The 12734-nt window shown below is 42.3% G+C and overlaps 1 pseudogene; it reads left to right on the top strand.

The window, feature by feature from the left end:
* Positions 1 to 1720: 1720 nt before the first annotated feature.
* Positions 1721 to 5754, top strand: LOC139419486 (E3 ubiquitin-protein ligase RNF26-like; annotated as a pseudogene).
* Positions 5755 to 12734: the final 6980 nt, after the last annotated feature.

Raw genomic sequence — 12734 nt, 5'->3', positions numbered from 1 at the left:
ACTAGGAAGGTGTTTCACCTGTGCTGGCCCAGGGGATATTTAAGAGTGGCTGGCCCAGTTGTCTTGATAGATGCGGAGGGTGAACACCTTTAGTTTTTGCTCCCTATTTTGATATCTAGACAAACAATCCTTTATCATAACTTGCTAACTAGCTAGCAAATAGTGGGTTGGGTTGCCATTAAGAGTAGCAGATTAGCTACATAATGTTAGCTAACTAGAGATGTTTTTGTGCAATGTACTTTTTTCTAGTTTCTGTTCATTTCAGTTCATGTTAGATAATTGGAAAGTGGTAATAACTGCTTTAGTTAGCCACTTGATGTAGCACAGCTTGAATGATAGCTAGCTATGCTGCTTAGCATAACTGCTAGCGTGCTATCTAACTTGCTATGTTTTGTATGCTGTAAGGTCCACTGAAGTTGAATCTGCTAATTAGCTAGCTATCTTGCACAGGTGTATAACATTATAAACATGTTTTGAAATGTACATTTAGTTCAATGGCAAACTTTAACACATTTCTTTTTGTTTTCTGTAGGGTACACTAATATGCAGTGGTGGGCCGTCAGGGCCAGCAAGGCCTTCTTTGCTGGCCTAAACATCATCAGAATATAATTTTAAAAATATACATATTTTTCCACAAATATGTATTAAATTATTCCCCAGAGTAAGAGTTATACTCTTCATTTCATAGCTTTCCTCTTGGTTGCACTGCTTCCAGCCCCAGGTTGAGATTTGGAGGGCTGGTCTTTATGTTAGATCTTTTATCCAATCATATTCAGCCATCATGTGTTGCCAGGGGTCTAAAATCTGCCCTCAGGCCTTCAGAATCAAGAGTGCGGGCGCTTGTAGCTTAAAGTGAATGGAAATTAAAATTGTGTCAACCAATCAGCTTTAGAGTTGGCTATTGTACGCCTGCTGGCTGGCTCCAGTGTTACACAGGCGTAGTGCGTGCACGTCTTTTGATTGGATTACCAATATTGAGAGGCAGGTCCTATATGGGCAGGTCTATGCAGAACCTCAGAACTAGGAAACTGAATTTGATAAACAAATTAATTTGCATACTACTAAGCTGTTTTTTCAACCCACAATGGCGGAAGGAGGATAAGATATTGATTTGGTCGAGGATATAATTATAATGCCATTCTCAAGACAAACTTTTCAAGAAAAGTTAGACATTGTCAGGAGAGGTCGCCCGACGCCGACGCTACAAAGCCTGTCACAGGCGGGAAAGGGGTTCGTTCGCCACTTTCAAAGTTCCAACTACGAGCGCTATCAATGGCTCACAGGCTCCGAGAAGCACTGCAAACTGTACTGCTGGGAATGTACTGCTGGGAATGCCTATTATTTGCAAGTGATCGAAACTTAAGTTGTCTAACCAAGGCAGCAACGAGACACCAAAGTACGGCTGGGCACTTACAAGCAATGGTGCTTTTGAAAACTTTTGGGGACACCCGAGTGGATCTACAGCTCAACGAACAAGTGCGCAGGGCAACGGGAGCTGCACAATGAAAAGGTATTGTACTCTTCCCCTGCAATTCTCAGAATAAAAATGTCAATTTCAAGGTGACGCAACGCCTGGTTATACTGCGTTTCTGTCTAAATGTATAGTGTCTAGAGCCATGGCATCATAATGATGGTAATAAGAGGTGGATTAATTCGGGTGGGACTGTGTAGGACCTCACTGAAGGCCCAGGCCCCAGGCCCACGGCACGCCACTGCTAATATGGACGTAGTGAACTTTGCTTCCTGTGCTATTGGAAAATGCCTGGATACTTTTTACCTTCTACTGGAAGTGATCATCTGTTTTGTGAATTGGCTAGGCCGACTTTTCTCCCACATGGGTTCCTCTCTGCCAGTGGTGCCGAGTGGCTCCACCTTACTAGAATACTATAACTGTTCCCTGAACTCCTTCCTCACTGTAACAGAGGTGGTCATAAGCACAGCACACTGAGCTTGTAATGTACTGGAGGGATGGATGCAGACCTTAGGAGGGGTGTTTGAGTTTCAAAATGGTGGGCCATCTCTCTTCTTATGTTTGGAGCAGCAAGGAGCTGCTACACTGTGGACTAATGTCTGCACATACTGTGCTTGAACAGACTTGTGAAGGCTTCAGCATTTTGCTCAACCTTGTTTTCTACTTTGTCAACATTCTTCTCATTGGCACTCAGAACTGCTTCTCTGCAATGGTAGGGGCCTGGGAGGCAGTATCAAGCCCCATGCATAAAGCCATGGATCTGGCCCTCCCTTCTCGCCTTTCTATACAGCTGCCTGGTGGGCACCTCTGTACTGCTTTGGACACCCTGTAACCTAGCCCTGAAGTTTATGGGCTCTAGTGTGTCTGTTCAACATCTATTACTTGCTCCTAACACCGGTCATCATTGCTTTGACCTTGCTCTATCTCCACCCGGGCACTCCCTCGTGTGGCCAAGCAAAGTCTTGACTTTGTCAACATCATACCAGGAATGGAAGAGGACCATTTGTAGACTTTACCTGCTGGCCATGGAGCGAGCTCAAGCTCTTCAAGATAATGCTGCCAGACCACAGGCCATGAGGCAGGTGGCACAAGCCAGACAGCCAAGAAGGAGAACATTATCATTAGAACGCAAATGACGTACTCCTCTTTAAATCTGCGTATTCCTCCAAAGCTCAGTTGTCCTGAGTCTGCACAACTCTGCCAGGACCTAGGATCAAGGGAGACATTCAAGTTTTTTAATACTATATCTCTTGACACATTGATGAAAATTATCATGGCCTCTAAAACTTCAAGCTGCATACTGGACCCTATTCCAACTAAACTACTGAAAGAGATGCTTCCTGTGTTTGGCCCTCATGTTGAACATAATAAACAACTCTCTATCCACCGGATGTGTACCAAACTCACTAAAAGTGGCAATAGTAAAGCCTCTCTTGAAAAAGCCAAACCTTGACACAGAAAATATAAAAAACTATCGGCCTATATCAAATCTCCCATTCCTCTCAAAAATTTTAGAAAAAGCTGTTGCGCAGCAACTCACGGCCTTCCTGAAGACGAACAATGTATACGCAACACTCAGTCTGGTTTTAGACCCCATCATAGCACTGAGACTGCACTTGTAAACGTGGTAAATTACCTTTTAATGGCGTCAGACCAAGGCTCTGCAACTGTCCTCGTGCTCCTAGACCTTAGTGCCGCTTTTGATACCATCAATCACCACATTCCTTTGGAGAGATTGGAAACCCAAATTGGTCTACACGGACAAGTTCTGGCCTGGTTTAGATCTTATCCGTCGGAAAGATATCCGTTTGCCTCTGTGGATGGTTTGTCCTCTGACAAATCAACTGTAAATTTCAGTGTTCCTCAAGGTTCCGTTTTAGTACCACTATTGTTTTCACTATATATTTTACCTCTTGGTGATGTAATTTGGAAACACAATGTTAACTTTCACTGCTATGCGGATGACACACAGCTGTACATTTCGATGAAACATGGTGAAGCCCCAAAATTGCCCTCCCTGGCAGCCTGTGTTTCAGACAAGGAAGTGGATGGCAGCAAATGTTCTACTTTTAAACTCGGACAAAACATTGATGCTAGTTCTAGGTCCCAAAAAACAATGAGATCTTCTGTTGAATCTGACAATTAATCTTGGTTGCACAGTCGTCTCAAATAAAACTGTGAAGGACCTCGACGTTACTCTGGACCCTGATCTCTCTTTTGACGAACATATCAAGACTGTTTCAAGGACAGCTTATTTCCATCTACGTAACATTGCAAAAATCAGAAACTTTCTGTCCAAAAATGATGCAGAAAAATGAATCCATGCTTTTGTTACTTCAAGGTTAGACTACTGCAATGCTCTACTTTTTGGCTACCCGGATAAAGCAATAAATAAACTTCAGTTAGTGCTAAACACGGCTGCTAGAATCTTGACTAGAACCAAAAAATGTGATCATGTTACTCCAGTGCTAGCCTCTTTGTACTGGCTTCCTGTCGATGCAAGGGCTGATTTCAAGGTTTTACTGCTAACCTACAAAGCATTACATGGGCTTGTGTTGGTTCTGTTTTTCTGTGCTCCATTTTATTTACTTAACAAATAAGGAACAGTCAAAATGTGCACTTATAAATCATAACCATTTTAATCAAAATACAGCTGTAGACAGAAGTCAAAGATCAAACATCACACATACAACTGATGTCTCTCCTGTGTTCTGCCCCATAGGAAAAGTCCCAAGTTATTTTATCAAGCCTGAAGTCCAGCCCTAGTGATGTCACTGCTTACGTCATTACCTTCTACTCATCAGACCAAGCCCATGCATACACAGCTCTACAAACTTGCAAGAGAGATACAATAGTTCCAGTGTTTTCTAAGGTCTCAGCAGTAAATGTCCACTCCCCCAAGTTGATTTATAGAGGTATTTCTGACTAGTCTCTTATCTCTTTTACTCCCCTGCAAGGTTCTATGTTAATCTTTGAAGTGCTTTCTCACAGACCCCATGCAATAATTCACACATTTCTCAGACCATTTCTTTATAAGAGGCAGAGACTTAGAAAAGACTGTGGAACAATTTTAAAACCTTATAATGAATATATATATATATTGTTAATCTGTAGTCTAGGACCCTATAAATGTGGAGGAGGGGTCCCATAGCCCCTCCCCATCTATTAATACAACATAAGCATAATCATTTATTATAACACATCAAACATTTGGTGCAGCCCCTATCATGACCCCAATTTGACCCCATCACTTGCTCCTACCTATCTTTCTGATTTGGTCCTGCCGTACATACCTACACGTACGCTACGGTCACAAGACGCAGGCCTCCTTATTGTCCCTAGAATTTCTAAGCAAACAGCTGGAGGCAGGGCTTTCTCCTATAGAGCTCCATTTTTATGGAATGGTCTACCTATCCATGTCCATGTATCCATCTCGTCTATGCCATCCCTAGGAGTCTCTCTCACTCTCAACTCTCTAGAGACAGCAGGAGCGGTAGAGATACTCTGAATGATCAGCTATGAAAAGCCAACTGACATTTACTCCTGAGGTGCTGACCTGTTGCACCCTCTACAACCACTGTGATTACTATTATTTGACCCTGCTGGTCATCTTTGAACATCTTGGCCATGTTCTGTTATAATCTCCACCCTGCACAGTCAGAAAAGGACTGGCCACCCCTCATAGCCTGGTTCATCTCTAGGTTTCTTCCTAGGTTCTGGCCTTTCTAGGGAGTTTTTCCTAGCCACCGTGCTTCTACACCTGCATTGCTTGCTGTTTGCGGTTTTAGGCTAAGTTTCTGTACAGCACTTTGTGACATCAGATGATGTAAGAAGGGCTTTATAAATACATTTGATTGATTGAGTACAACCTTCTGTTGCCGAAGGTGGAGTGGGGCACCCAGTTATGGATCTAAGGGCCCCAGGTAGTTCTACTGATCATACAGATACCCTTCTACCCCAGAGCAGATTGGAAGAGAACAAGTGAAGTTATACTCAACACTTCAACAGTAGGTGGGATGACATCAACCTTGACCCAGACCAATACCACCACCCGTCTACAACAACAAGGACTACAGTGAAGCAGCAGTTGGGCCCCTCCAGTAGACACTGGCCTCCTCAGCCTGTTGAAGGAGCATGAGGAGAGGATGAAGTGTGTGATCTGTCAGGACAGGGTCAAGAACGTGCTGCCCTGCTGCCGCCTGTGTCACCACTACTCGGCCATCTTGCTGCAGCAGCCCCCCTAACAGCACAGCGGTCCCCTCTGGCGACAGGCCATCACATAGATGTCTTCCTCGGAGAGACCAAGGGGCTTGGTAGTGCACTATGGGGTGCCATTTTAGGCACCTCCAGAGTCAAAGAGTGGGACACAGATACATTAATAGAATGAAATGCAGACATTCTGAAAACAACCAGAGTTAGCTGTGATGAAAAAAATACTACGATACTGATATCATGGCAAAAATTAAAACAAGAAACAGACCAAACTCCTTGGTACTTTAACCTGCTGTCTGTAAAAAAAATGGGTGCCTCTGGATGAAAACATATTGATGTCTGTTTCCAACATTAGGGCTGTTTTTCTAAAGTTAAATCCCCTTTGTGTTTAGTTTCCTTGCCACAATAGTTACAAGTTTCGCGATACTGGTATCGATCCGGCCCTATTAGCAGTATGAGGATGGTTCCATCTCTCTATTCTGTACATTTTAGATCTGCAAACACTGAAGGGGAAGACTTTACACTCAGGATGATGATAGACATCCATAATCTAGAGTTGTGCTGATAAAACACAACTCTTGCTTGTCTACTGTCATGTGAAAAATGGTACAGTATGTATGGGGCCTATTTAGTGGGGTGAAACATTCAGATAGACATGACCGCAGATAGACATACATTTTATAGAATAGCATTGACTATAGAGTTGTTGGCTCTGTGCAGTACATTTCTATCTATAAATATTCAATGTTCTACCCTGAATAAGGCCATGGAGTTGCTGATGCTTACACTTTGCTTCCACCAGTTCCATAAATTCATATTGCAGCTTGCATTTTAGGTGTTTGGTCCTTTAGGTATAGTTTATATAAATGTGGACTTGATGGTTTTCCACAGTTGCACTAACTATATTGCACTGAACACAAAGCTGTTGTGCTGGCTTGTACAATGAACAAAATATGAAACTGCATACTTCCAGTTCCATCTTTCAGGCACAGTACTGTAGGAGAGCTGTGCTTGTACTGTCATATGTTTTATATAGATTATGACTACTAGGCCTATAACAATGTACAGTATAAATGGTGAATAATCCTGTTTCTTTTGGAAGTAATACATTCAGAAAAAAGACTAACACTGCTCTAGTTATATATTTAGTGGAACTGTTTGTAACCTCCCATAGTGTAACACTTTCCCAGCAAACATACAGTATCTTTAACGTTTGCAGTGTTATGATTTGATGCACAAGGTCATACATTTTTCTACGTTTTGTACCTACACATTTTTTGTAAATTATTCAGATACATGTTGTCACTTCAATACCCTTGTCAATGTTTTTGTATTATATCAAATATACATGCTAGCATGCCTTGATGTAGGCTATAGTTCCACATTTGTCATGTGCCAGTGTGTATTTATCCATAAAAACTAAGAAGCTGAAATCCATATTTTAGGCCTCCAGAGTGGTGCAGGGGACTAAGGCACTGCATCACAGTGCTTGAGGCGTCACTACAGCCCCGGGTTTGATCCCAGACTGTGTCACTATCTGCTGTGGCCGGGAGACCGATGAGGCGGCACACAATTGGCCCAGCGCAGTCCAGGTTAGGGGAGGGTTTGGTCGTCTGGGATTTCTTATCCCATTGTGCTCTAGCGACTACTTGTGGCGGCTGGGTGCCTACAAGCTGACTACGGTCACCAGCTGGACGGTGTTTCCTCTGACACATTGGTGCGGCTGGCTTCTGGGTTAAGCGAGCAGTGTGTCAAGAAGCAGTGCAGCTTGGCAGGGTCGTGTTACGGAAGATGCATGGCTCTTGACCTTCGTCTCTCCTGAGTCTGTAGGGGAGTGGCAGCGAGACTAACTACCAATAGGAGAAATAGGGCAAACATTTTTTTACCAAAAATAATATATATACAGTTGAAGTCGGAAGTTTACATATACCTTAGCCAAATACATTTAAACTCAGTTTTTCACAATTCCTGACATTAATCCTAGTAAAACTTCCCTGTCTTAGGTCAGTTAGGATCACCACTTTATTTTAAGAATGTAAAATGTCAGAATAATAGTAGAGAGAATGATTTATTTCAGCTTTTATTTCTTTCATCACATTCCCAGTGGGTCAGAAGTTGAAATACACTCAATTAGTATTTCGTAGCATTGCCTTTAAATTGTTTAACTTGGGTCAAACATTTCAGGTAGCCTTCCACAAGCTTCCCACAATAAGTTGGGTGAATTTTGGCCCATTCCTCCTGACAGAGCTGGTGTAACTGAGTCAGGTTTGTAGGCCTCCTTGCTCACTCACACTTTTTCAGTTCAGCCCACAAATGTTCTATAGGATTGAGGTCAGGGCTTTGTGATGGCCACTCCAATACCTTGACTTTGTTGTCCTTCAGCTATTTTTCCAAAACTTTGGAAGTATGCTTGGGGTCATTGCCCATTTGGAAGACCCATTTGCAACCAAGCTTTAACTTCTTGACGGATGTCTTGAGATGTGGCTTCAATATATCCACATATTTTTTCTTCCACATGATGCCATCTATTTTGTGAAGTGCACCAGTCCCTCCTGCAGCAAATCACCCCCACAACATGATGCTGCCACCCCCGTGCTTCACGGTTGGGATGGTGTTCATTGGCTTGCAAGCCTCCCCCTTTAACCTCCAAACATAACAACATAACAATAACATTATGGCCAAACAGTTCTATTTTTGTTTCATCAGACCAGAGGAGATTTCTCCAAAAAGTACGATCTTTGTCCCCATGTGCATTTGCAAACCGTAGTCTGGCTTTTTATATGGCGGTTTAGGAGCAGTGGCTTCTTCCTTGCTGAGCGGCCTTTCAGGTTATGTCGATATAGGACTCGTTTTACTGTGGATATGGATCATTTTGTATCTGTTTCCTCCAGCATCTTCACAAGGTCCTTTGCTATTGTTCTGAGATTGATTTGCACTTTTCGCACCAAAGAGCATTCATCTCTAGGAGACAGAATGCGTCTCTTTCCTGAGTAGTATGACAGCTGCGTGGTCCCATGGTTTTTATACTTGTGTACTATTGTTTGTACCTTCAGGCATTTGGAAATTGCTCCAAAAGGATGAACCAGACGTGTGGAGGTCTACAATTTCTTTTCGGAGGTCTTGGCTGATTTCTTTTCATTTTCCCATGATGTCAAGCAAAGAGGCACTGAGTTGGAAGGTAGGCCTTGAAATACATCCACAGGTACACCTCCAATTGATGTCAATTATCCAATCAGAAGCTTCTAAAGCCATTACATTATTTTCTGGAATTTTCCAAGCTGTTTAAAGGCACAGTCAACTTAGTGCATGTAAACTTCTGACCCACTGGAATTGTGATACAGTGAATTATAAGTGAAATAATCTGTCTGTAAACAATTGTTGGAAAAATTACTTGCACAAAGTAGATGTCCTAACCGACTTGCCAAAACTATAGTTTGTTAACAAGAAATTTGTGGAGTGGTTGAAAAACGAGTTTTAATGACTCCAAGCTAAGTGTTTGTAAACTTCCGACTTCAACTGTGTGTGTGTGTGTGTATATATATATATATATATATATATATATATATATATATATATATATATTAGACAATAAAATGTCTTTAATTTTGCGACTACATTAGTAACACTGCATCATACCTTTATTTGTCACACACTGGTGAGTAAGCAAAACTGAAATGTTAAATTAAACACTTTCACCACACATTAACCATAACCTATTTTTGCAAACGAAAAATAAATATGTTAATAATGCAATTTTAAGTGGTTAGTTGTTTTGGTAGTCATGTTCCCTCTATGAGCTCTGATTTGTCATTGTGTCATTTTAAATGGTACTGAGAGACTGGTGTGTACAATAGATGTGCTTTTTCACCTGCACCCCTGTCAATTCTTTGCTGTATGAAGAACAGTAGTTTAATACGGAGCAGTTCCTCAGTTGAAAGTGCTTGAATCCTGGTTACACTGCATTCAATCTGAGAAAAAGTTTAAAGCCAATACCAACTTATCTATCAACTAGTATGAAGCAGTACAACATTTATGATTGATTGACTGCCTGAATTCAGGATTGGCCAGAGTAAGTTCTCACTGCCACCCACACTCATTACTAACCCTGTATTTTCATCAAAAAACCATTGGGGAATTAAATTCAAGCTTTATATTTTTCTCTTTCAGCACGAGAGAAGGGACATGGGGGGACAGCAGTAGTGGAAAAGGCCCCTTCCTTAGTGGGACGTCCTGCTCTTGAGGCTGGGGAGTGGCCCTGTCCTGCCCTTCTCTGGGCTAGCTGTTGTTCCCCTCCTGGCATTGGGCCAGCAGAGCTGCCATTATGGCGGCTTTGTTGGTTCTGGGAGGATAATTGGCCAGCAGGAGCCATCTCTGCACCCTCTAGGCTTAGTGACAGCCAGGAGAAAGACCCAACTCCCCGTGTCTGCTGTGACAGCTGCCTCACCCAGCCAATCAGGCCTCGCCCATTGTCTGAGGTGTCCTAATAGCTGCCTATGTATAATAAAGAAAAAAACATGCATGTCTTTTCATAATGAGGCATGTTTTTGGAGGGTTTTGCTGTGAGGTGCAAATGTTACATTCTCATTGAAAGGTTGAGGTGCTGTTGAAAATTGAAGTCCCATCAGTCATGCCGACCTCAAAATTGCTAACAGAACATTTTCTTCATCATTTTCTATCGCCCCATTGGACAGTATAATCAAATTAGACCTCCTCAGAGGCTGTATTCTATGTCTATCTCTAGCTGTCCATTGCCTGTCCACAATGTCAAGTGTTGCAAGTTGTGGTAACCATGGAGCTCCACATAGCCCGAGAGAAGCTCGGGGGGGAGGGTTCCTCCTCCACTCCCAGACTGCGGGCCAGGCAGAGCGGGTGGGTGGGTAGGAGGGCTTGTCCTCTCTTCTCCCTGAATCTAATGGACTGCCAGCCAGGAACACTCAATCTGTCACCAGCTGTCTGCCAGTCCCTCCCTGTCACTGCCCACACTCTCTGGCTGAGTCAGGTCACACCCCAAAGGCCAGGGGATGAGCCTCTGTCTACTGGGAAGCCCTACTCCAGGCTAGCTGCCATTACATGGTGAGAAATACACTCTGATCCCACCCAACTAGGATCAGTCATGCCTACTTACTATAGTTAGGGACAGTTTGCTACTCTTTGTTTGTTTACAAGCACGGTGCATTATGGAGTAGAAGTGCTACCTCTTTATTGAAACTGTTGTAATTTAGGCAGTATGTTGAAATGTGTAGTTGCTCCAATAACTCAAATCTAATGAGAATGTTAATGTATCACTTAATCATGCTTGATACTTTATGTGTAAAGTTGTGGTACAGGTATCAGATTTGACTTATTCACCCCCAAAAAATTATGAAAAATAAGAGGCATATTTGAGAGGAAAACATGTCTGAAATGTTCCCTTTTGCCAAATAATTACATGCTTGAAATTGGGGTTTTACAGTTGAGAACAGCAGTCTGTTTTAATGAGGCAAAAGTCTAAAAAGTGATGGTTTTGTAAGCTTTCCAGAATCCCTTAGATGCTGCTAGGAAATGACAAGTCTGCTTGTATTTATGCCAGTCTTCAAATCAAACTTTGTCACGTAGGGGCCCTTCCCAACAATGCAGAGAGAAACTTAAAACAAATAGAAAGATAATAAAATTATGAATAAATACACAATGAGTAAAGATAACTTGGCTGTATACACAGGGTACCAGTTCTGAGTCAATGGGCAGGGGTACGAGGTAATTGAGGTAGACATGTACAGATAAAGTGACTAGGCAACAGGATACAGTTGAAGTCGGAAGTTTATATACACATAAGTTGGAGTCATTAAAACTCATTTTTCAACCACTCCACAAATTTCTTGTTAACAAACTATAGTTTTGGCAAGTCGGTTAGGACATCTACTTTGCGCATGACACAAGTAATTTTTCCAACAATTGTTTACAGACAGATTATTTCACTTATAATTCACTGTATCACAATTCCAGTGGGTCAGAAGTTTACATGCACTAAGTTGACTGTGCCTTTAAACAGCTTGGAAAATTCCAGAAAATAATGTAATGACTTTAGAAGCTTCTGATAGGATAATTGACATCAATTGGAGGTGTACCTGTGGATGTATTTCAAGGCCTACCTTCCAACTCAGTGCCTCTTTGCTTGACATCATGGGAAAATGAAAATAAATCAGCCAAGACCTCCGAAAAGAAATTGTAGACCTCCACACGTCTGGTTCATCCTGTTGGAGCAATTTCCAAATGCCTGAAGGTACAAACAATAGTACGCAAGTATAAAAACCATGGGACCACGCAGCTGTCATACTACTCAGGAAGGAGACGCATTCTGTCTCCTAGAGATGAAGTTGACTGTGCCTTTAAACATATTGGAAAATTCCAGAAAATTATGTCATGGCTTTAGAAGCTTCTGATAGGCTAATTGACATCAATTGGAGGTGTACCTGTGTATGTATTTCAAGGCCTACCTTCCAACTCAGTGCCTCTTCATGGGAAAATGAAAAGAAATCAGCCAAGACCTCAGAAAAACAATTGTTGACCTCCACACGTCTGGTTCATCCTGTTGGAGCAATTTTCAAACGCCTGAAGGTACCACGTTCATCTGTACAAACAACAGTACGCAAATATAAACACCATGGGACCACGCAGCCGTCATACCGCTCAGGAAGGAGATGCATTCTGTGTCCTAGAGATGAACATATTTTGGTGCGAAAGTGCAAATCAATCCAAGAAAAACAGCAAACGACCTTGGGAAGATGCTGGAGGTACAAACAGGTATAAGAGTATCTATATCCACAGTAGAGTCCTATATCGACATAACCTGAAAGGCCGCTCAGCAAGGAAGAAGCCACTGCTCCTAAACCGCCAAATAAAAAGCCAGACTACGGTTTGCAAATGCACATGGGGACAAAGATTGTACTTTTTTCCTCTGGTCTGATGAAACAAAAATAGAACTGTTTGGCGATAATGACCATCGTCATGCTTGGAGGTTAAAGGGAGAGGCTTGCAAGCCGAAGAACACCATCCCAACCGTGAAGCACGGGGG

The sequence above is a fragment of the Oncorhynchus clarkii genome, chromosome 10 (genome assembly GCF_045791955.1).
Source record: "Oncorhynchus clarkii lewisi isolate Uvic-CL-2024 chromosome 10, UVic_Ocla_1.0, whole genome shotgun sequence".
NCBI classification, from domain to species: Eukaryota; Metazoa; Chordata; class Actinopteri; order Salmoniformes; family Salmonidae; genus Oncorhynchus; species Oncorhynchus clarkii.
The sequence above is the reverse complement of the archived record's forward strand: the minus strand, read 5'-3'. Positions and strand labels throughout refer to the sequence as shown.